This window comes from Pelodiscus sinensis, chromosome 6 (assembly GCF_052426305.1).
Source record: "Pelodiscus sinensis isolate ZL-2025 chromosome 6, ASM5242630v1, whole genome shotgun sequence".
In the NCBI taxonomy this organism is placed as follows: domain Eukaryota; kingdom Metazoa; phylum Chordata; order Testudines; family Trionychidae; genus Pelodiscus; species Pelodiscus sinensis.
The window spans coordinates 72,469,218-72,494,448 of record NC_143057.1 but is presented as its reverse complement, the minus strand read 5'-3'; the positions used below and the strand labels follow the sequence as shown (position 1 = coordinate 72,494,448).

Below are 25,231 nucleotides of genomic sequence, written 5' to 3'. Positions count from 1 at the left end.
ACTACACTTTCAAACCAACAGACATAAGTCGACGAACACCATATCACCCACGGTTGAACACTTTTCACAAAGTGAACACATTATTTCTGACCTTTCAGTCTTCAAAAGGAAATCTGCCCAAAACCTTCAAAAGATGATCCTAGGAGTTTAGATTCATATCTTTGCTAGACACTACAAATCATGGACTTAAACACTTTGGATTCATAGCGAATTATAACAACCTACTGCTCCTTGTCCCACACACTCTACTTTCAATGACGATAATGGGACTCTTCACCTTGAACCGTCCCTTGAGATATCCGTTAAGTTCTTATGCTAAACTGGAAGGGATTGCTTATCTTTAGCTGTGACTGTACATTTTCAAAAAGAAGATTTCTGCATGAACTAGAAAAGTCAGAAGTTGGTACAGTAAAAAGCTATTGCCTCACCTAACTTCTCTAATATTCTGGGACCAGCACTGCTCACATTTAACTGTTCAAATTACCTCCGTAATGGTAAGTACTTGGACAACTCACAAGGAATAGAAACTTTGATTCCCCTTGACAGATTCCTTTTTTATAGGCAATATTCTGCATTATATCATGAAGCAACATGAGGACTTTTGAGGTCAATTATCTCCTGTGATCACCTTCCTTAAAAAAAAAAAGTCAGATGTTTCATATTTCAAATACTATTATGAAGGCTTAACCTTAATTTAATTTTTTTACAGAACACGACAGTAAGTTGTAGTTTATGTATACATTTAAAAGGCTTTGCAGGTCAATCAATTTAGGTCATTGGAATTTTAATCTTCTCACTCCCCCTCCCCCCCACCACCAGGAAGAGTCAGGATTTTACTTTGTGCTTCATCAAGATTCCATATTCAGAGTTAGATTTGATTCTTATTTCTATTGCTACCACTTCAAATTGCAACATCTATAGAAATAGGATACCTAGCGAACCAGTATGAACTCAAATTACTTGTTAATTATGACTTCAATGTAGAATATTTCTCTGGCAAACATCACAAAGACTATGTTTCCATCTCCCACGGGTAGCCAAATGACAAAACCAGCGTTAATTATATCTTACACACCTTTGCATAAGGCTCAGGAAGCTTGATAACAGCAAAGTAAGGTTTATTCCTTTCACTCTTTCCCTTTATGCCAACCCTAATGCATCCTGGGAATCTTGATTCCTGGACTCAGCTACAGGAACCAGATAGGAACAAACTTACTAACAAACAGAAGTAGTTGTTATTGACACCTAGCTAGATGACATATGCCATCAAAACTGCTCACCTCTTCCAGAGCAAAAATCTAAATGACAATTCTTAACATGGGAATAATACATGCAACAGGAGAAAGTGAGCTGTCACCCAGATTCCTATTCATTCTTATGTACAGCATGAGGTGGAATGCTCCTTCATATAAAAAGCTGGGCTTTTACTCATTTATCCTCCACTGAGTTGGTGCAAGAAATAATGCTATTGCTCTATTGCCTAACTTCACCAGTTAGCATGGCTTCTACAACCAATTGTATCAGACACTTGCAACTGCAATTGCTTCATGGAATTCCACAGCAGAGGTTATACATACCCCCCTGTAAGTATGAAGAGAGAATCCAAAGGTGCACAGCCCACTTCAAGTTCATGAAAAAAGACTTCTATATGGTCCAAGAGTAAAGGGACTTTCTGCCTAGAACAAAAGAAAATACTCATACTGTACTTAATAGTTGCAGGCTTGAATATAGGTTCTGATTTATCTGGTTACTCTCTTGCACAGCAGACTCATCTGAAGTGTTCAGCTAGATCACACAAGGTACAGTTTTCCATGAGTGGCGATCCATCCTAGTGGGTTGCAAGATTTTCATAATCAAGATGGCTGCCCACGATAGGGTAGTTTTGCCAACTGCCCATGATAGGGTAGTTTTGCCATACCTAGAAAGTTCTGGGTGTGCCAATTTAACCCTAGTAGCACTTTGACTGGACCCAGAGGGAGCACACAACACTCAGTCAATGTTGTGTGCAATCAGCGCACACACACACACACACACACACACACACACACACACACACACCCACCCCACCTCACGTGCCTTTGTTTAAGTAATACTGGTAGTTCCTTCCCCGATGTGGCTGGAAGCCAGTAGAATGTGACAATCATCTGCATGGGCAACAGTAAACAAAATGTCTTGCAGGCCACACATAGAACCCAGCTGGACCACAGGTTGCCCATCACTGGTCTAGCAGAATCCAGAATTTTTTGTCTGGATGGGAAAAAATGTAGATATGCTACCTAGAAAGATTGTTTTACTGGGTAAAAAGGAAGGAGCACATTGGCAGCAGGTATCCTAGAAAGGGAAAGGCATTGCCTTCCCAAACTGCCTCACCTGGCCTCACCCATGCTTCACCCAAGTCCACCAGACCCACTCCCCAGCCTGCTGTTGAGATACCAGACAGGCAAGTTGGGAGCTGTGCTGCCTGTCATCCCAGTGCTTGGGCCACTCTAGCTGTCCATTTCTGGGGCTGGTGGCTCAGCCTCAGGGAGGGCCTTGCTGCTCAGAGGTGTGAGGCACAGCGCCACCCCTGTACCATTCCTGTTAGCCACCTCTGAGCTCTAGGGCTGGGGGAGGTTGGGTTCATGCCACCTGCTGACTCTCTGGAACTCCGGGTCTGGGGAGAGGTTGGAGGGGCACTAACCTGGGGCAAGAGCCTGCAACCACACTGCGGAAGAGGCTGGGCAGGGGCCAGCAGGCCACAGATTGGTGGAGGGAAGGACATGTGTTTGGTGGGTGGGTCTTGCCTCTCCAAGCTGTGGGCTGACCCACTGCCCATGGATGGGAATAGATTTCATACTGCTATTCATGCCAACAAACAGACGGTCCTGCGTAATAGTCCAATTTTTCAGTTGCTCCTGTACACTGTCCCTCCTGAAAGAATCTTATCACGTAAGAAATGAGAGACTAGAAGATGAACTCTCAGAACCCTATGCACATCATCAACAGAAGACCAGAAATTAAAAGCTATGTTCAAAGACTGAGCTAGCTGGTTTCCAGAACTATTCACCAGAGACTAACCAAAACAGCAAACTCTAGTCACTTAAAATCTCAAGTTACACTTTAAATGGAGCATCCTAGAAGACAGATAAGTTCTGCAGCCACTAAAATCCCAAAGTGCTTTTTAAAAGCTTCTTTATTCTTCATTAAAAATATGAAAGTATAATTAGTTTCAAAATCTGAATATAAAGCCAAATCAGCAATTAGTATTCGGCTTCTTTATACATCTCCCGTTAAATTCTGCTTAAAGATTTTTCTTTTTTAAAGCACACGTGAAAAAACAAGCTACTGGTCATTACCCTCACAATTAATCCTCTGCTGAGAAAAGATGGTACAATTTGGCCTTTTGTTTTTAAACTCAAAACATCCTGAGAATAATTTCAAAAGGCATAACATATGGTGTGCTCTAAGGAATCCAAGACCTAGTCAGGATACAGTACATAAAAGCTCCCAATACAAAGCACCGTGGAACAGTGTTTATTGGGAATAAGAACAAGGGTAAGATCCCTGATGTCTCAGACGCAGACATAATGATCTAGCTCATAAATGCATACACAGCTATCAGTTCATTTCTCCAGGTCAGTGCATATAGCATAATGCTATTAAATAGCAGCAACAAATAGCAACAGGCCAGGCTATTCTCCAGAAAACCTCTTATCTCAGGAGCTGTGCAGGAGAGTAGCACAGGACTAGTCCACCACTTCTCTATTACTTGTGGAATTCTCTTATGTGGAAGGTATTCCCAAGAAAAGTGGTTTTCAACCAGTGGTACATGTACACAGGGATCTTCCAGGGGGGACATCAACTCATCTAGTTATTTGCCTAGTTTTACAACAAGCTACATAAAAAGCACTAGTGCTATAAACTAACACTTCACACAATGATTTGTTTCTATCACTCTATATAGAGATTGAACCTCCCTAATCCAGACTTCTCTAGTCTGGCAACACCCCTAGTCCATTGTCAGTGACCCGGTGGGTGGCCCGGTGCTAAAACACTGAGAAAAACTGGCAGGATGGAGTTTTGCAAGGCCAGGTAGAAGGATGGTGGTGGGAATTGGTGCCCTGGAGTCCAGTAGCTAGAAGCAGCGGGGTCAGCACTGACCGTCCTTGGTTTGAAACCAGGCAGCTCCCTAGGGTGCCGGGTGAGGGCAAAAGGTAAAAGGAAGAAGTAAGCAATTTTTTTCCAGTAATAGCATGCTATATCACTTTTGGGTTTTTTATATGTAGCTTTGAAATGAGGTTTAACTTGGTAGTTAACAAGATGTCAGACTCCTGAAAGGGGTTACCAGAAGGGAGGCCCTTGACACCATATCTGATCACTTGTGATTTCTCCCCCCCCCCCCCAAAAAAAAAAACCACACCAAACACATGCTTGGAGTCCAGATTAGAGTTCTAATTCTAATACTATCGTAGAATTTAGTTTGACAAGTGCATGAACAAGAACAAAAAACAGCAACTAACAAATCCAACCCCCACCCCAAAACAGAAGAGAAGGAAGACAGAAAGACCCCAATAGAGGTAGGTTATTTGTACATTACAACAGTCTGTGTTGCCAATGGTGGTAATGCTGCTTGCAACCTTCTACCTTTGGGCTCAGGTTAGCCCTTAGGGAGGAACCACAAGTGATCCCTCGCAGTTCTGGGATGATTCTCGTTGGGCCTTCACCACAACGGAGTGTTTCAGGGATGGTGACGATGTGATGGTGCGAGGCAGGTAGAGATCGAATACCTCTGCTTGGTGTATCCCAGATCACCAGTGCTGAGCCTTCACCACAGCATGGTGTGGGAACCCTCCACAGTTGTGAATGATCCCTCTGCGGCGCTGTGCTGCCCTCACAGACACAGACCGGAACACTGACCACCACACCTGGGTGCAGGGATTTTTTTCCTGGTAGAACCTTTGGCAGGTAAACTGTAAATTTGTGTAGGGTGGTGTGCACAATTCCGGGCTGGGTGCAAAGGATCTTGTGTGCCTAGTGCAATTTTGGTACTGAGTGCAGACACTCAAGGTGGGAAAAGTTTAACTGACTGTCCATAAACTCCATTTTGTTTTTACTTCCTGATGGCATCAACCGCTCCTTTAAGTGTGCACATTACCTACATCCTATTTACAACAATTACATTACATTACATTATAAACAAATCAACATAACACCACTAACAACTGGCTATTGCTGACCCTTTGTGGCAGCTAAGTCAGAACAGAGAATCACCCTCGAAAATTAAAATCCTCCAAAATCAAAGTACAAGGTATTTGGCTTTTGAACTCCCCTGATTAATTCAGGGTGTGAGCCAAACAGATGTGCGCACACAAATCTAGGTTGAAAATTCAAATGCTAAATGCACGTTGCCCTGGCTAAGCACCTCCTCTGCACACCTGCTCTCAACTTCCCAGATTTCTTCCTTCCTATTAGCCTCCCTAGAACTTGCTCCCCACTGCTGGACTCCATATTACCAGACTTCAGCAACTGCCTCCAGTATTCATCCTGAAGTACAGTGATGGCCCATGAGCTCCTGCCTCTGCAGTTTAATAGATTATGTAGGCTGGACAACTACTTACTAGCTTGGAGAGAGGAACAGGAACATTCTTTGGTTCCTAAGCTTTCGACTATAGATAGTGCCATACCAAATTCATCTCACATCATGGACCATGAAGTCTGGTATTATGAGGGTAAAAGCACACATCTCAGGGCGAGAGACTAGCATTTCTCAAATTGGGTTCCTGACCCGGAAGGTGGTCACAAGACGGGGGAGTATTGCTACTCTTACTTCTGCACTGACTACAGAGCTGCTGTCAGGCAGCTAGCTCTGAAGGCAGCACCCTACCAGCAGCAGTGCAGAAGCAAGCATGGTAAAACCATTCCATGTTATGCTACTCTTACTTCTGCATTGCTGCTTTCAGAACTAAGCAGCCAAAGAGGTGGCTGCCGACTGAGGGCCCAGACCCTGCCATCCTTACTTCTTCTCTGCTGCTTGGTGACAGCACCTTCAGAGCTGGGACCCTAGCCAGCAACCACCACCATCCAGCAGATAGACTCTGAAGGCTGCATTGCCACCAGTAGCAGTGGGAAAGTAACAACAATACTGTACTTCACACACACACACACACACACACACACACACACACACACACACACACACACACAATTGTAAGGAATCCACACCCCTACAATTATACCACATGAAATTTAAACATTAAGTAGCTGAAATCATTCAATTTACAATAAATAATAATAATAATAAAATTGACCAAAATGAACAAGGAATTTGGTAGGGCCTAACTATAGACATCTACCTCTGCTATTTGCAGCACAACTAGTAGCAAAAAGGGGAAAATGCCTTTCATGGGGAGTTGGGGAGTCACCAGGCCCTGCACCCCCATCTACAGCCAGATGTGATTCAGCCAGCAGGTAGAACAGAAGGTTTACTGATTCGCAGGGACACAGCAGAGCACAGGCTTGTTATTAACAGGAACCAGGAGCACTCAGTGCCATTTCTCTCAAAGTACAGGGACCCTGTTCTCCCCCTCCCCCATTCCTGCTCCAAGCCTCTTCTCTCATCCTAAACCAGCAGAGACTGACTCATACCCCCAGGCCCTAGTCCATTGCCTCATGTCAGCCTCACCTCTCTTTGTTCCCTTTTCCAAGCCCAAGGTGTCAGCTGACTGAATCCTCCACCTAGTTCAGATGTTAGGGAATGGCCCAGGCCATTCTGACATGCCTTCCCTCAGTAGTTCTCATCCAGAGATCCCATCTCTTGCTGGACACCACCCACACTGAGTCACTACAGAGTAGCACAGGACAGTAGGAATCACATTTAGCACAAAGCAGCCAACAGTGAATACAAAAACAGAGTTAACAGTGCACTACAATAGTGGACAAAATCCCCACTACATCACACTGCTGTTGGATCAGAAAATTCCTAAGCCACCTCTGGTTGATTACATCATCACAAGCAACAGCAGGTGGAACCTCTCTAATCCAGCACACTCTGGTCTGGCAACATCTGTGGTCCAACATGATTTTAGTTAGCCAAATGTTCACTTATTACGTTTCCTGTGGTTCCATAAGGTTTGTTTACAGCCACCAGTCCTAGTTCTCAGTATTCTGTGTTATTTAGCTCTAATTTTCCCCTAAAAGAAGTGACTTCCACTGCTTGCTTGGATGTTAGAAGTGTTGGTAATGCTATGCAACATTGACCTCTCATGGTCCAAATTCCCTTGTTCGGCATCTGTCAGGTCTCAAGGATGCTGGGCTAAATAAGTTTAACCTGTGCAAGTAGCCACAAATCCTAAACTTATATGGGCAAAGGTTGTGTGAGCAATAGCAGCATGCCAGAGGCAGAGGACTAGTAGGTAACTAGATATAATACCAGGAAGCCTGAGAACAGGGACAAAGCTGAGAACAGAGCAAGGAAGCAGCCTGTTGCTAGTTGGCAAACAACTTACAACAGCAGTAGTAAGTGGACTCTAAGTAGCATTTTCCTAAAATAATCACCTGCATTAACAGCAGGAGCAAGATGTAGAGAGGCTCCAGCAAGATCAGACAAAATAATTGAACTCTGGTAAGGATATTTGCTGGCCAGTAAAGCCACCAAGATAGGGGTGCCTGCACTGAGTATCTGTGGTTCTAGGCGTAAGGAGCACCATGAGGTACAGTCACTTCTATATCTTTGGACTGCCCACAGGATCTGGATTAGGAACTTTCTGGTTGAGGTTTGTTCTAACTATTAAAGTAATTGTCATTAAGGTAAGTGCATCTTATTTTCTGGCAACCCAAATTCAAGGAGTGCTCCATTACTTGCAGAGAATTTGTGAGCATTAACGGAAATTCACACCAAGAGCAGATCCTATGCCACCTAGTACCTGGAACATCTATAGTGTTTGCCACCAAGCTCATGGTTCACAGAGCGTATGACCAAATATCTAGTAGTGATTGGTGTACCTCAGTACTCAGAAAAGCTCCCTGAAGCAGGAGTGGTTACACTATACATAATGATCGATCTGTAGCAGAGTTCTATAGGACTGGCATAGATAGTGGATTGTGTGTTCTGCAAATATAACACCTAAAAACCTTATCTTTTCTTTTCTACTATTCATTCACTTGCAATATATGCGCATTTGGAAAGCAAAGAGCTGATCACAGAGAGCTGTTTGAAGAGACCACAAACACTTCCAGAACACAAATGATAAAAAGCTAAATTCTTTCCAAACTCTGAAAATTCCATCTGTTTATTTGTGGATCTCCATGCTCATTACAGAAGGAAATCAACTTACTCATTCTGGAAAGCAAATAACTCCAGTATCTGTTGCATCAGCTGATGAAACCTCCTCTCCAAAGGTGTTTTTCTTTGCAATCCAATTTCACATTTAAAAAAGTGAGGCTCTATTCTCCTTCATATTCACCTTCTTCTAGAATGAATTCTATTTTCCATAGCCAGCAAGTCATTGTTTATGATTCATCTCAAATATTAGTAAAAAAAGAGTATCATTTTGACAACTAGCAATACTATAAATGCTAGCTAGCTAAATTGGTCTTAATTGTCATCCTTATGCCTCAAAAAGAACACAAAGTACGCAGTACCAACTTTGCCTACTCTTTTGAAACAGAGCAACAATCTAACTGAAAACCATTTTAATTTAAGGCATTTCCACGTTATATCATAAGAACAACCCCTTTCTGCTCTCATCCTCTATGAAGTTTTTTATATAAACTGATACAATTTTCCACTGGACACAGGCACGGAAAGTCAGGTCCCTAAATACTTTAATTGCTTTTCAAAAATGGATTAGACTCAAGTATCGTATATGTGGGTCAACAGTTTCAAGATCACCTCTTTCTCCTTCACCTCCATGAAGTGTTCCTATCATTTCCTTTATTTCACATCAACAAGCAAAAGGAAATATTATACATACGCTTATTCTCTGAAGGGAGAAAATTTGCAGATTGGCAACTCAATTTTTAAACCAAAAATGAATTTAGCATGAGAGCTAAAACAAGATGAACCCTATAAAACCTATCACAGGTAAGGTAGGACTCTTACCAGTGAGGTAAAAAGGGAAGCCTTCAGGGCCTGGCAAAGTGACTTCAACTGCACAATGAAGAGAAAAGCACATTCCAAGGCCAAGGCAGAAGTCCAATGCAAAACAAGGACTCTGAAAAAAATCAATGGCGGACTGAGAAGGCACAAAAGCGCCAGCATCTCGCAGATGTCAATGATACGAGAAGTTTCTTCATGCCACTAAAGCGGTTTACGGACCAAAAAAAAAAAAAAAAGCCATATGGAATTAATCCCAAGATCAAAGGATGGTACCCAGCTCTTGAAAAACAATGAAGCCATTGCTTGTCACTGGGAGGGAGCACTTTTAGGAGCTCGTGAACTGCCCCTCCACCGTAGTCCCAGAATCCCTTAATCAAATCCCTCAGCAACTGCTTAGAGACTATATTCAATATCATCAGGCAATTAAAGTGTCATTCTGTCTAGAGTGGTTCACAACTGGTGCCTACCTTAGGGCATGTTGTCAAAAACAGGATGGACACCCCAAACTGGTAGTGTGTCTATAATTAGATTCACTAAGCCAATAGCAAATGTGACTTCCTAAATAAACAGTCTAACCAGGGAGTCACACATATAGTTCCTTCAGACTCATCTAGCTTGCCACCCAAACAGACTGGAGTGTGAAAAATGGTCACTCAACAAAAAAAAAAAAAAAGTTATACAATATTCAAGTTGCTTCCAATCCCATGAGAGACTGGTAACCTAACCAAGATCTATTGACATAGATTTTATGCTGAAGGCAATCCTGTAATAATAAACCTTTAACTAGTTTAATCAGGAAAAGTTAGACTAACTTACAGGTTAACACAAAGCATACTAGTTATCTAAATTCTAGAGTGACAAAGTTCTAGTTAACAGTCAATTCAAAGTACAGGCAGTCCCTGGGTTACGTACAAGATAGGGACTATAGGTTTGTTCTTAAGTTGAATTTGTATGTAAGTCGGAACTGGCTCCAGATTCAGCCGCTGCTGAAACTGGTCAGAGGCTGACTACAGGAAGCCCTAGGCAGAGTTGCTCTGCCCCCGGCTTCCTGGAATCAGCCGCTGATCAGTTTCAACAGCGGCTGAATCTGGACTCCTGGGACAGAACAGCTGGGGCACTGCCGGGTAGGTCCCCGCAGGACCAACCCGGCAGCACCCCAGCTGCTCTACCCCAGGTGTCCCACAACAAAAGCCTGGTCTGCTGGGGGGGGGTGCGCACTAGCTGCGCCTCCTCTCCCCCAGCAGACCAGGGAGACCGGAGCAGAGGCACAGAGGGGAATCCCCCCCAGCACAGAACGGAGACCTGAGCAAAGCCGCACAGGCGGCAGGGTCCCCCGCCTCTGCGGCTTTGCTCAGATCTCCCTGCTATGCTGGGGGGGACTCCCCCCCTCCCCCCCAGCACAGCAGGGAGACCCGAGCAAAGCCGCACAGGCGGCAGGAGACAGGAGCAAAGCCGCAGAGGCAGGGGACCCCGCCGCCTGTGCGGCTTTGCTCCGGGGCAAAGGAGCAAAGCCACACGGGCAGCGGGGTCCCGCCACCTGTGCGGCTTTGCTCGGGTCTCCCTGCTGTGCTGGGGAGTCCCCCCCCAGCACACCAGGGAGACCCGGAGCAGCTTCTCTCACCCCAGAGGACACGGTGGCGGGACCGCTGCGCTCTGGGCGGTCCCGCCGCCCGCGAGCTCCGGGGCGAGAAAAGCCCCGTTCGTAAGTGCGGATCCGACGTAAGTCAGATCCGCCTAAGTCGGGGACTGCCTGTATCTCCAGGGTAGAACTAAGAGGTCACCCGTAGGGATCTCTAGTATCAGCTTTGAACTCTGAAGAGCCACAGACTAACAGCCAGAAAGATGCAGTTTCTTCTTGTCAGGGACTTTTATTCCCTTCCCTCAGAGTTCAAAATGAGGAGACATTCACATGCATGTCTCCTCTTCATGGATGGAAGGGGGCAAACAGAGTCTTTTGTCCTCTGATGTTCCAAAACCGTTTATCTGGTATTTATGAGTCTTCTGCTGTTTGGCAGATGATAAACACCGCTTGCGGCAAATAAGTAAGTATTTCATACTCTAATGTGTCTCTCCTGAGTGAGAGAATTTTTATTTCACAAACCTTAAACTAACTTTGTAATACGGGTGTAGATATAAGTGAGATTATGAAATAATTGCCTGTTGCTGTGTGCATTGAGAATATCTATTTTGAGAAACACTTACCTACAGGTAACCTGGTCTGGTCTCTAGCTACAATGCTGTCAGTTCTTACCGAATGCCTGCAGCCTTGGCAAGAACTGGCATTTGGCCTGGCAGCATCACAAAAAACATTTCTACTGTTTTTGAAAATGCAGTGATTTTACTGAAACTGACATGTCTAAGACAACACTTTCCAAGGGAATCCAGATAGCTCTTACACAGAATAATGAACTTGGAAGCGGTAAAAAGATTATGTTCAGCCTCCCTATAGTAAGAATATAGATATTCTTCTTCACATTGGAAGGAGGTCTAAGTAAAACCCTGAACAGCAGCACAAAAGGTCATGTGAAAGGAAATAAAAAGCTACACCTATCTAAGATGAATGGGAGTTATGTATGAAGCATGTAGTCTGGGAGGAAGAAAAGTCTCAGTGAAACACCTCATATGTACTACTGGGCACACATCCCTTTAAAAATTTTCTTCTAGCAGTCAGCTTTGTCTCAAGGGTAACCCTGTCAGTCAGTAGCTGCAAAAACGAGAAGTGTCGAGATTAATGAATTTATTAGGGCACAAGCTTTCATGAGTAAGAGCCACTTCAGATGCATTGGAGTGGACTTTACAGAGCAGGGGTGTGCGCGCGCACACACACAAATATAAAAAAAAAACACAAAATAAAGTGTAGGTCCAGTATTAATGAAGCTAATTGGATCTATCAGTCAGCAATGGAAGATCATATGAACATACTCCTTATTAGAACCTGGTTATAGCTAGGGGGCCCACAAGACCGTTCTAGGGCAGGAGTTCTGAAGGTGGTTATCATCAGGATATAGCTTTCTGTTAGGAGATGCCAGAAACCAATTGCTGTTCTTTCAAATGCACACATTTTTTTGTCTCATGAACTTATATAATTATGAATCTTAACCAAGTGGCTTAACCTTAATGTCAAAAGAAACAAGGAAAGAAATATAGGACCGGAAGGGACTTTAAGCAGGACCATATACACCTCATCATTCCCTAACAAGCTCTTCTGAAAGCCTGTTCCAGGGCTTAACTACCTTTATAGTTCAGAAAAATTATCTAGTATCTAAGTCTGTCTTAGTGCAGATTACTTCTAGTTGTACCTTCAGGGCACATGGAGAATAATCACAGTTTTCTTTATAACCGGCCCTTAACTATTACCAGGCCTCTTGTGTCATCATCTCAAAACGAAACTTTTTTTTTTTTTTTTTTTTTTTTTTAAGAATAAGAGTCTCATAGGTCAGGTTTTCTAAATGTTTTATTATTTGTGGGGATCTCCTCTGAGCGCTCATTCTTCTTGGCATGTGATACCCAGAATTGTGCATAGCACAGATGAAGCCCCAGCTGGAGCAGAGAAGGACAACTATTTTATGCAACTTACACGTGATGCTTCTGTTAACATATGCCATAATTCTATGAGAATGCAAATGCATTGTATTGCCAACTTGTAAAGAAGGCTATTTGAGAGCCTCCATAACCTCCACATCTATTTCAGCAGTATGGGCATTTATTTGGTTAAATGCCCAATTGTGAAATGAGGAGTGATTATTCTCTCCTAAGTGGAGTACTTTGCATTTGCTTTTATTGAATTTCATTGTGTTGATTTTACACAAGTTCTCCAACTTGCAAAAGAGTTAACTGAATTGTAGCCCTGTTCTCCCAAGTGTCTGCATTACCTCCCAACCTCTGAATATCTGCCAATTTTATAAGCATATTTTCCACTCCATTTTCCAATCAATTGAAATATTGAACATTACTGAACCTCAGACTAACTCCTGGGAAATGTGGGGGGTTTCACAATTTCACAGCAGACCACTGATAACTATTTCTCTCACACTCCGTTAGTTTATGAAAATGTAATGGGACGGTCAAAAACTTTACTTTAAAAAAAAAAAGTCAAGATGTATCAAATCTACTGTTTTTTTCCTATTCACCAAGACAGAATTATCTCAGAAGAATTTTAGGCTGGTTTGCCATGATTTTGTCCTTGACAAATCTATGCTAACTATTCTTTACAACCTGGTTGTCCTATGGATGCTTAAAAAGCAACTGACATCTTCTCTGACTGGAATATATTTAGTCTGAATAGTTAAATCCACAGTAAAATGTCTCTGCTTTCACTGGTCAGCACCAGGGAACAAAGATGTTGTTTGGGTTAAACCCAAAGATTGCAGAAAAGCAGCTTTGCATCCAGTCACTTGTTTTTCTAGAGAATCTCAATTAATTTTTAATAAAAAAAGACTATACACACACAGTGGTCAAGATTTATAAATGGGTGCTTACATTTATTTCCTACACCTATATTGAGGCATGTAAATAGGTGGGTGATTTTCGTGAGTACTGAGCATCCTGCAGCTCCCACTGCGATCAGTGGAAATTGCTGGGTGCTGAGCACTTTTGGGGGAAGAGGGGGAGAATCAGACCTCTTTAGGTATCTAAATTGGATGAGACACTAATTTGAGGCACCTACTTTAGAAAAAAGGGAGTTACTCACTTTGTGCAGTGATGACTGTTTTGAGATGGGTGCCCATGTGGGTGCTCCATTGCTGGTAACAGGTTGCCCAGAGCTGCATATTGGAGCTGTACAAAGCATTTTACTCCATTGGGTCGCACATGCGCAGGAGGCAGCTCACGGCACTCCCACTAGAGTGCCTGTCACAAAAGGATGCTGTTGCACGGGTGATCAGTCTGACAACAGTCCCATGTACCGGGGTGACACGGAATGATGAATCCGCAGCAGACAAAATATGCCTTCAACAAACTTTATTGCAAGCAATTTAGAAGCAGTTCAAAAGCAATTTTCAAACTTAATAGTTTGTCTAATTCTTAACCTAGTTTTGATACACACTCTCACAGGCACATTCACACACACACACACACACACACACACACACACACACACACACACACACACCACTCACCCCCTGGGGCTGGCCAAACCGCAGATAATGTTGGTTACTTTGATTGAGGCAAGAGTGATGTGCACGTCACCCCAATATGCTGAATTGATGGACTCCAACTCGTGTGGCAAGTTGAGGTATATTTATCCTCTCAGCGAGAGACATTTCAGGTGGGGTGACATCCATTGATCACACCACCTGCAGATGTGCTTACAACCAATCTTGGACCATCCTGTTTACAACACCCAGTTCTGACCTAGCCATGAGCTATAAGCAATGGAATGGCCTTGGTCAGGTTCCTCCCTTGAGGACTCCTCTTATTTGGGAACTCTGCCTCCTTTTGTGCAGTTTTGCTTCCTTAGCACAGAGTCTCTCTCCTCAGAGTGATAAAGTCCATAATCCACCGGGGCACAGACAGACCCTATTATGGTCTCTCCAACTCATTTACTATTAATTCACTCATGCCAACCATTCACACTACCCATGATTCGTGACACACCTGCTATGTGCTGCCCAACCCCTCCCTTTCAGTTCCTAGTCTACATCAGAGGAAGACTCAGAACAGAGGCGAGGAAGTGAGAGTCATGGAGCACGCACAGGGATACATGCCTCAAAGAACATTAATTACTGTATGAAGTGTGTAACTCCCTTTTCTTTGAGTGATGTCCCCAGGGGTGCTCCATTGTTGGTAACTATAGAGCAGTATTTGACTTGCAGGAGTTAACCATTGTTTGGTGGTGGTGGAAAAAAAACTGCAGTGGCCCCTACTGAACCAGATGCAAGTTGCGGTAGTATCACAATGTTTGGCAAAAGTACGGTCTGATGACCACAGGGCAGCTCAATAAACATCTCAGGCAGACATTGTTCAATAAGGCTATGGAGGCCACTGTAGCACAAGTAGAGAAGTGGTGGGAGCTGTAAGGGCCTATCGGCCAGAGTAAGACCCTACTCCTGACACTGCAGGTTGAGATCTACCTCGAGATCTGCTGGGATGTAATAGGTATACCTCTTGAGTGTTCAGAAATAGAAATAAAAACTCATTGAGATTTATGAAAGGCTCTTGTTCTAAGAAGGCCAACACTTGTCATATCTAGAGCATGCAGCATTATGTCCCTTGGGGGGGCTTTGGGAAAAAGGTAGGTAATACAATGGGCTCATTCATGTGGAATGCTGTACAGACTTTGGCAAAAAGACTGGGTGATGAGGTCTTAATGTGACTATCTTTCATAAAGATAGTGTAAGGGGGCTCTGCCATAAGGGCCCCAAGCTCACAGACTTACCTCAGAGAAGTAATGGCTAGTAGGAAACACACCTTCATAAAGAGGAAGGGTGGTGCAATGGTGGCCAAAGATTTGAAGTAGGTGGGGCGGGCTGGTCAAGCAATCCAAAACAAGTTTTAAGTCTCATGAGGGAGGTGGAGTCTTATGAGGTGGGTATATATTCCGGAGATCTCTAAGGAACCAGTGTGTCTCAGAATGAGCAAATATGCAAAGTCCATCCGCAGGGGTGCAGAAAGCGGTTCTTGCAGAAGGTGGACTCAGAGAAGAAAGTCAGAGTCCAGATGTCTTGAGCTGTAGTGTGAGCTCGAACAATGTTCAGTGGAGACATGAAAGAGTCTATCAGCAACCTCTGGCACCATTGAGAGAAACATGCCCATTTTTGTAGGTAAAGTCTTGTGTGTGGAAGATCTCTTGCTAGGGAGAAGAATATCCTTCACTTCTTGAAAACATCAGGCTTCTACGTCCCTGAACCAGATAGGAACCACGCTTGAAGATGAAGAGCATGAGGCTGGGGATACGGCACCATCCCGCTATTCTGGAGAGAAGGTCATGCCGGCATGGCAATGGATAGGGAGGTTGAATTGATAGCTATAGTCTGTGCAGGTATGGAAGCCAGGTTTGGCAAGCTATTACAATGACACGAGCCCTGTCTGTGCAGATCTTGTGTAGGACTCTGGGAATAAGTGGGGGGGGGGAGGGGAGGAGAAGAGAAGGAGAAGGAGAAGGAGAAGAAGGGCCCTCCATTGAATTAGGTGCACATCACTTGGGGAGCCTTTGCCAAGTCCTGCTTAGGAGCACAATTGGGGGCATTTGGTATTCTGGGGAGAAGCAAAGAGGTCTATGGGTGGCCAACCCCATTGGGAGAAAATTGAGTTTGTGACTTCCCAAAGCAGCTCCCATTTATGGTCTGCAGAAGAGTTGGGGCTCAAAGAGTCCCCAGTGGTGTTGCCGGCTCCAAGTAGATATGATGCAACAAGTGTAACTTGAATGTGGACACACCAATTCCACAAGCAGATGGCCTCTGCACATAGAAAGCAAGAGCAGGCACTGCCTTGCCTGTTTATGTAAAATCTTGTGGAAATACTGTCTGAGGATCCAAACTTTGCAACTGGCAATTCTGGGTGTGAAATCTGCACAGGCATTTCTTACTACTCTGAGCTCCAGCAGATGGATGTGGAACAATGCCTCATCCCTCCCTCTGGGACACCTGGTATTGGCCACTGTCATCAGACAGGATACTGGGCTGGATGGACTATTTTTCTGACCCAGCATGGCTGTTCTTGTGTTCTTCTGTGCACTACCTCCTCTGTTTTAGCTGCAAATAATTTGCTTGTCCAAGGGAAGGTCCTCCACCTTTGTTTGAAGTTCATGGGGAACACCTGAGTCCTGTACCCAGGATGCCCTTTGTATGACCACTGCTAGGGCCATTGCCCTTGCTGCAGTACCAGCAACATCCAACACCATTTGTAGGGCAGTGCATGTGACCCTCATGGACTATCACCTTCAGGATAGTTCTCTGATTCAGGAAGGTGTTCAATGAGTTCCCCCAGCTTTGAATAGATTATGAAAATCATGATTTGCCAAAAGGGCAGAGTATTTTGCAATTCTCAGTTGCAGAGTAGAAGAGTAACTTCTTGTGGTCATTGTCTTGATTACCCATCTTATATTGTGGGTAGTTTAGATCTATGCTGGGCCAACTCTACAACCAAGGAGTTTGTTATAAAAATTCCATGTCTTTCGGGGTGGGGAGGGGGAAAGGAAAGAGAAGAGGAATACTTCCTGTCTACCCTTTTACAGGTAGGTTGAATGTATGCAGGGTTTCGCCATAGTTCATCTGATGTCTCCATAAATTGAGTAATTTATGGGCAAGGCAATTTTTCCTTGCAATGTGAGGTTTAAATTCTTTGACAAGTGGTGCTATTTTTCTTGTACTTCTGAACTGAACTTGTTGGGCTTGCTGCCACTTTTGAATAAGTCCTGAAGTTGTTTAAGATTGTCCATTGGGCACGTGTTAGATGGTATGACTGCATCATTTGGCAGTGATGAAGAGTTATTTGTTGGAGACATGCCTGGTGCATGAAAATCTGGATCCCTGTCATCTGTTGGTCCTTCTCTGTGTCTTTGGGCAGGGGAAGGGATCAGGTTGGAGGCAAAGGTCTTTTTTGCTGGTGTAGAGTGAGTCGAGGACCACTGTCTGCATGAGTCCCCATGTTCCCAGGGTGCCCCCTGAGGTGGGAAAGGTGGAGGGAGATAAGCCCAGTGTGGGTACCGGGGGGTTGATGAGGTCTGACTGTGACCCCATCACTGATGCGTGCTGCAATGAGAATGCACTTACCTAGTCATCATGAGGTAAAAGATTCTGCTGAGCATGCACCGGAGTTTTAATTAGGCAAGGAGAACTGTGGGCTGGAGATACTGCAGATGATAAACCTGTAGAGGCAGGGCATGAGTGATGATGTTTGCCCTGGCTGACAAGAGCTGAGTGTGGCCTCCTTGCTGTTGCCCACACCCACTGCAGATCTGTATCTAGTGGCAGTGCAGCTGAAGCTGAGTGTAACAGCACTGAAGCGGATACTGTTTTATTTCAATGTGTTGCATCTTTTTGCAGTGCCTGGTTCTTATGCAGCACCACAAGCATAGAGATCCCCTGGGCTTCTGTTGGCACTGAGGAAGCACGCACCAGCATCGGTGCTAGTGAGAGCTCTGCCCACTGTTTTCATAGCAAGGGTCCCTGCGGTACCAGATCTCTCTCCCCTGCTGACTCTTGGGGAGGAAAGAGAGTGTGCTGGTGAAGCTCTCTTTTTCAAATATTTTCTGGGCAACAAGGAAACGGCTCTTTTCTTTGGTGAGCCTTCCTGTGCTCTGGTGGTGTTTTGTGCTTCAGCAGGCTGCATAGCCGTATCGAATAATATCATTCTAAGGCAGAGCTCTCTATCCTTTCTGGCTCTCACCATGAGGCTGCAGCAATGATCACACTTTTGTGGGATGTGGGTTTCCCTCAAGCAGCAAATGCATAGGGAATGGCCATCAGATACTGCCATGGGCTCCTAGCACTCACCACATTTCTTGAAGCCTAAAGAGCCAGACATATTGATTTGTCTGCACTGTTCTCTATTTAAAGAAAAAAAGTAAGCGGGGAAAACCAGAAAGGAGCCTGGTTCATGCTGCCCGAGTGGCTAAGCCACATTCAAATCCTGTGAGGAGAAGAAAAATAAGGTAAAATTGAATGAGGGAAATTTACGCGAATTTCTAACACTACAATGTTAAAATTCTGAGGTAAGCAGAGAGCATGTTGAAGCTCCATCTACAGCCAAGGGCAGTTAAAGAGTAATTGAAAGAGAGGGGGTCAGGCCATGTGTGTTGGACGCTCAGGAGAAAGCATCGTGAGCCGCCTCTTGTGCATATATGGCCCAATGGGGGAAAAAACTGCGTTACAAGGCTCCAACTTGCAGCTCCGGGTGACCTGTCTCCAACAGTGCAGCATCCATAGGGACACCACTCAAAGAAGAATGTTTGTATATGCTCTTTCAACACCAAGATTATGGTAAATAACTCAATTTTATAAAGTTGAGATAAAAACTTGTTTTTATATAACAGATCTTTTAAAACTACAGATTTATAATAATTGAAAGTCAAATGCTAAACATTATGCTCTCAGACCATGAATGACAAACAAGATTTAACAATTTACCGTATTTCATTATTTTGCAGAAAGATTCGGGGGTGGGGGGGCAAGAATGGGGGGAGAGAAGGGGAAGATACAAAATGTACATGGCCACTGGAGATGGGGAAGCACTCTGAAATCAGAGGTGGGAAGAATCTTCTCTTAACAGAAAAATCTTTTTTTAAAAAGCCCTAAATTGATATTTGTATTCTACAATGTAAAAAACCCCACCACTTTTAACATCTTTTATACCATCTAAAAGACTCTCCAAACTCATCAGAAGCAAGCTCCATATGGACCAGGGCCAAACAACTCAAAGCAGCTCCATACGCTGCCAGAACAAATGAAGATCTGTCACGATAATTAACACCCTTCCCACAACATACCCATGAATCTCAAAAATCTTACACATCTCACAATGTGCTGTACTTCATCTACTGCACCACAAAACTATTAAGTGGATGAAGCTAGAAAGACAAATCACTATGCTCTCAAATGGACTCAGAAAAAATTATAAGACAAACCACCACCTGAGGATGAAAACTTTTCATAACTCACTAGCCCCCCTTTTTATCCTAGGGCTACACGGGAGTTAAATGGGCCACTTCATTATGAATGGCCTTTCACAATGTATTAATCTATTTCAACTTGTATTTAGCTTTGTCAGGAAGTAACTTTCCCAAACCTGAAGAGCTGTGTATAAGCTCAAGAGACTATAGTTTTTCAACCAAAGATACTGGTCCAATAATATCTCATCTTCCTTGTCTATCGCCTTGTCTGTGTTAAACCAAAGATCACCACTTTTGTGATTGATCTTCCAAAGTTTGATTTAGCGAGTCAAGTTAACACATTAAATCAAACAGAGGGAACCCCCACTGTGTTAAAGTAAGTTTTATATTTACATTACCTTACTACATTATTAAACCTAAAATACAATACATTTAATAATTAAGCCCATTAGTTAAATATACTAAACTTTAAAACAAAGAAATGTAAGTAAAAAGTCAGGGTTTTGATGTTGTGTATGTTAATGAGATTAGAAATATTGAAGGCCCGGGCCTCCAATGTGAATTGTTTTCATTTTGCTTAAAATAAAACAATATTTGCTTAATATAAAACAATGTTTACCTTTGAAGGTTTCTGTGAAAGACTGTTTTTCTGAATGAGAAATGTATCATTATAAAGATAAAGGCATGAAGGCCACCATTAGAACCAGATTGCCAAGAAAGGAGGAGGCAATATGGGTGAAAGACTGAAGAGACAGATCAGCATCAGAAGAACCATCAGTGCATACCCACGGTCAAAGATTGACAGATTCACAACTAAAGTGGAGCAAGCACCCTCAAAAGACAACTGATTACAAGATGAGCTTTTCAAAGAAGTTTTGGAAACGTAAAAATCAAACGATAACAGTAGCCAGTCACAGGCTGACACCATGAAATCCATAGTGGGAAGGATTATAAAAGCAGGGCGCTTTGCCATTGAACTTTGGGTTCGTCTTGCCACCAACTCCAGGAGAGCATCAGATCACAACCCACAAAGCCCGGCTCCTCCTCTGTGATCAATCTGGCTGGCCACTAGATTGACCCACACTCTGGACTGGTAACTATAACATCGTCTGGTGGTACTGTGTATGGTTCTGTGTGTGAGTGACTGAAAAGCATATGCTACTGTTGTATTTTCAATAAATGCGGCGTACTGCCTTTTCTCCTATAAAAGATCCTGCGTGCTTTGTTTAAGCATAACAACTGGCATCCAATATTTTGACTTTGGCTTCCCTTACTCCTCACAAACCAGAGCATTTGCTCCCATTGGCCTACTTCTATAGGGTAGCTGAAAAGGCGTATCTTAAGCAGAGCTACCAGATCTAGCATAGATCTGGCCTAAATATCCAGGGACCAGTACATCTACAAAAGCACCACTGCCTAATTCTGGAGGAACCTAAAATGTCTTAGCACCCACTCTTTCACTGTGAAAGACCCAGAGTTAATGCCATCATTCATCTAGCTCACTAATAGAAATAAATATGAGGACACATGCTAACAGCAGGCCAGATTCTCAGTTTCTGTAAACTAATGAAGCTTCTTAACTTTAAAGGGGCTATGCATATTTAAACCAGTTGAGGATCTGACCTATTGGTTAATTTAATTCTCAGTAAGAGAAACAGTTGATATTAGCGGCAGTAATCAATGTAATCAGGTCAGATGAGTCTCAGGGAGTTTTAACCTAGAGTGATTAGGAAGATGTCGCGTAAAATTCCCAAACAGATAAAGTTAGTTTTCATTCAACTGCCTCATGGAAATGAAGCAGCTCTGTATCATCTTTGCTCCTTTTCGGTCTGGGTCAACCATTAGAATGACAGAGTTCCACAGAGAATTCCATGTAATTGAAGTCTGCTCACAGAAGTGATAGAGTGAAAGTAATTCACTTGGCAGCAAATCTCTAGTTGCTGAATGATATAGGGAGAAACTTACAAAATAGAAGGTTGACAATCTTCATACACTTAAAATTTGCTAGTAATGATGCTCAGAGGGCTATTGAAAGGCTGGGTATTTTGCTGTTCTTGCACTTTCTACACACTTGGCAAATTCAGGCTAGAAAGGTTATGTAGCAATATCCCCACAATTGCATTTTAAAAGAACCGGGCTTTAAGTACAATTGTGAACAGTAGAACACACCATCTCACTGCCCTCTTGCACTTCCCTCTCTCTCAGATTCACCTGTTGCCTTCCGCTATAAATTTAGATGGTGAAAACCTTTGTGCAGTGACTATCTTTTGGGCATGTGCAGCACCTAATATAATGGCATTTTAGCTTGCATGTGCTCACAATAATATAATTGATTATTCAGTTAAAAATTACTCTGCTATTTTGACAAAGACTCTAAACCACCTGCTAACCAGGAAGTGAGCAAGAACAGGAAACTGGTTTCGGTACATTAGTTTAAGTAAAAGGATTCATAAATGTGGCCATCCCCATTTTAATGAGGATATAACTACAGGCAGTCCCCGGGTTACGTACAAGGATAGGGACTGTAGGTTTGTTCTGAAGTTGAATTTGTATGTAAGTCGGAACTGGTACATATTGTAGGGGAAAACTCGAGCCAAACATTTCTCCAGAACTCAGTTTTATTCTCCCACACCTCACTTCCCTCAGTCCTTTATTCTCAAGCTGACGTGTCTGCTGAGAAAAGTCACTCTGCGTCTCCCTGGTCTGCTGGGGTGGGGCGCTAGCTTCGCGTCTCCCTGGTCTGCTGGGGGGGAAGTAGCTAGTGTGGGGTTGCCTCACCCCGTTTGTAAGTAGGGATCCGATGTAAGTCGGATCCATGTAACCCGGGGACTGCCTGTACAATATAGATCATCTATATTTCAATGATTTTATAGATTCCTAATTGCAGGAGAAGCTTATATCCATAAGCCAAACTCTGAGTTGTCAATGCATCAAAACTAAATAGGATTCAGATTTGAAATTACTGCATGGGAAGGCTCCTCCATGGGCAAGATTTATTTCTATTCCTGTATCTTACAAGTCTAGTTTTTTGTTCCCAGAGCTATATGGAGACAGAGGTATCTACTAAAAAAGGAAATGAGATTATATTTAATAACCTGTTAATATAGGGCATTGTCCGTGTGGAGGTTTGGGGTGTGATCACCCCCTCTTAGCCCGAGGGGGGGGTCTGCGAACCCTCGTGCCCCCCTTGGTTTCCCACCAACTCTCAGGTCCCCGCTATGGGGCCCCCGATAATGGGTGCGATCACCCCCTTCAGGGAGGGGGGGGGGACAACGGACCAGGCAATAGTCACCCATCTCTACGGGATGGGGCGAAAGGCCCCCGGTTTGGAGTTTCCCCTCGCGGGGTTGCGCCTTGCGCTTTCCCTTCGTCACGGTCTTGGGGAGAGGGATGCTCCCTTCAGGGAGGGAGGGGGACCCGGTCCCACCCTCTCTCCGGGTCCCAGCCCGGGGCCCTAAGCGGCGGGGCGTGTTAATGCCCTGGCGCGGTGGACGAGGGGGGTCATTCCCTCCGCTACTCGTCCACCCATGGCTGCCAGAAGCGCCCTGCCCCGGGCTCCTTCCTCCCTCCGGGTGGCTCCTGCCGATCGCGCCCAGCGTCCCTGAACCTACCCCGGTTCGGTGTCCTGCGGTGTCTCGCTCCCGGGTGCGGCCTCCGGGGAGAGCTCTCGGGTCCCGATCCACCTCTGGTTGTCCCGCTCCCTCTGGGTACGGCAGGGGGGGTTCACCCCCCCTCCGCCGAGGGGCTGAGCGACCGCCAAGGGCAGTGGCTGTCCCGGAGGCTTTGGGACCAGCGCCGGGCTGACAGCCATGGGATGTGGCTCTCGGGCTCCATCCTGCTGCTGGGGCTGCTCCCCCGCCGCCACGAGGAACCTGCGCCCTGCCCCGTCGGCGGCGGGCCCTTTTGAATGGGCCCGCGGCGCCGACCGCTACCCGGGGCCCCACCCCTTCTGGGCACATCCCAGCGTGCCGCCCAGCCAACCAGCTGTGTTGCCCCGCCCCGCCCCCGCCGTCCGAGGCCGCGGGGAACGGGCTGTGTTCCTGCAGCCAGCGCAGGCGCGGGGGTAGTGCCCACGCCCGCCGCCTCCTCCGGCTTGCGCTGGGGGAATGCTGGGGGGGCCCGATCCTGGCCATCGGGCCCCTGCCGGCGGGAGCTCCGGCCGCCCTGCCCCCCGACCAGTGACAGCCCGTCACAGTCCCCCTGAGGTTAACCTTTCCCAACAACATGATTAAAATCAATGTTTGTCCTATATTGCTCTATAGTGTCAGTGGCTTACTTGTATATCCTTCTCCATCTTACTTTAAAAATTTTAAATGGCATGTAATAAAGTCCTACAACTCCTACTTAAAGCTACAAGGGTAAGAAGGAAAATGTTAGATTGCCAGACCTACAAAATTATGATTTTATCAAGTCACACAAATTGAGTAAGCAAGCTAGAACCACTTATACAAACACTGTGGAAACTGAACAAGGTATTCAAATATCTGATTCACCTACAGGTCTACTAAGTTTCTTTCTGTCTAGGTCAGGGAAAAAAAAAAAGTCAGGCCCCTACGGTGATGGCTGAGGGAAGGATCTGAGCTGCAACAGCTGAGAGGTACCAATTTCATTCTTGCCATCATACAAAAGCACCAGTCTGGACAAACTAGACTTACAAATTTTAGGTTTTGTTCCCAATTTGCAAGACCAGCTGAACAAGGGCATCATATAGTAGTCTCAGTCAACGGAGGGCTTTATCACTTTTTTGTCCTCTACAGCAGTACTTTTGCCCACAACCCATGGCTGAGTGGCAGTACTTTCAACTAAGATTCTTGCTGTGCTAAAATATCAGTTTGGCCCAGATACTCTAAGACTATCAGAGGCCACACAACTTTAGAAACTAGGCATGTTAAATATCAGTTAATTGAATAGTCGATTAACCTCATAAATTCTTATACATTAGTTGATTATTCTATAGTTACCTGGCAGCCCCTATTGGGGAGAAGGGTCTGAGCTCTAGGAACTAGCACAAGCCAGAACTGAGCTGGGCTTCCTGCCCCTCTGGCTCCTAATACACTTTAAATGTAGAGCCTCAGCGGGGGTAAGTCCAGGACCCAGTTCAAGACAGGACTGAGCTGGGCTGCTAGCCAGCCTGCTAAAAAAAAATTTACTAGTGGGGGGGGGAGGGGGGGAGAAAATGGATGTAGTCTATAACATTAACCTATAATCTTTTGCTTATCGGTTTATCAACTACACCCATGGTCACCAACCCATCAATCGCAACACTGGAAGTGCTCTGGCTGCTCCCCTCCCCCATGTCCGTGGCGTTCCAGAAAGTTGCCTGGGTGGGGGAGTCCACAGAGGCAGTGCACACCAGGGTTTCCCTGCTCTGTGGTAGGGGGACAGTGGGCCTCAGATGAGGTGGGTGAGGGGGGACTCCCTGTCCCCTACCCCCTCCTGCAGAACCCTGTCCCCAACAGGCACCCTGTTCCCCTGCCCCAGCACACACTAGCACCTTCCCAAGTACCATGTTCCCTGCTCCCACCAGCACAGTAGGGGGGCCACAGAGAGGCTTGGAGGGATTTGAGGGGTGTTTTTGCATCTCACTTGTGTGGCACCCCTACTGA

At 44.8% G+C, this 25,231-nt stretch overlaps 1 protein-coding gene across 4 annotated transcripts in view; it reads right to left on the bottom strand.

The window, feature by feature from the left end:
- Positions 1 to 25,231, bottom strand: part of MCTP1 (multiple C2 and transmembrane domain containing 1) — a 395,876-nt gene that overhangs the window by 349,376 nt on the left and 21,269 nt on the right. Inside the window, exon 1 of one of the 4 annotated variants that reach the window (XM_089779319.1) lies at positions 4,767 to 4,894. The exons of the other annotated variants lie outside the window; for them this stretch is intronic. The gene's annotated coding sequence lies outside the window, so the exon portion shown is untranslated. Of the gene's footprint in view, positions 1 to 4,766; positions 4,895 to 25,231 lie in introns of those variants that run through there. 4 annotated transcript variants of the gene reach the window in all.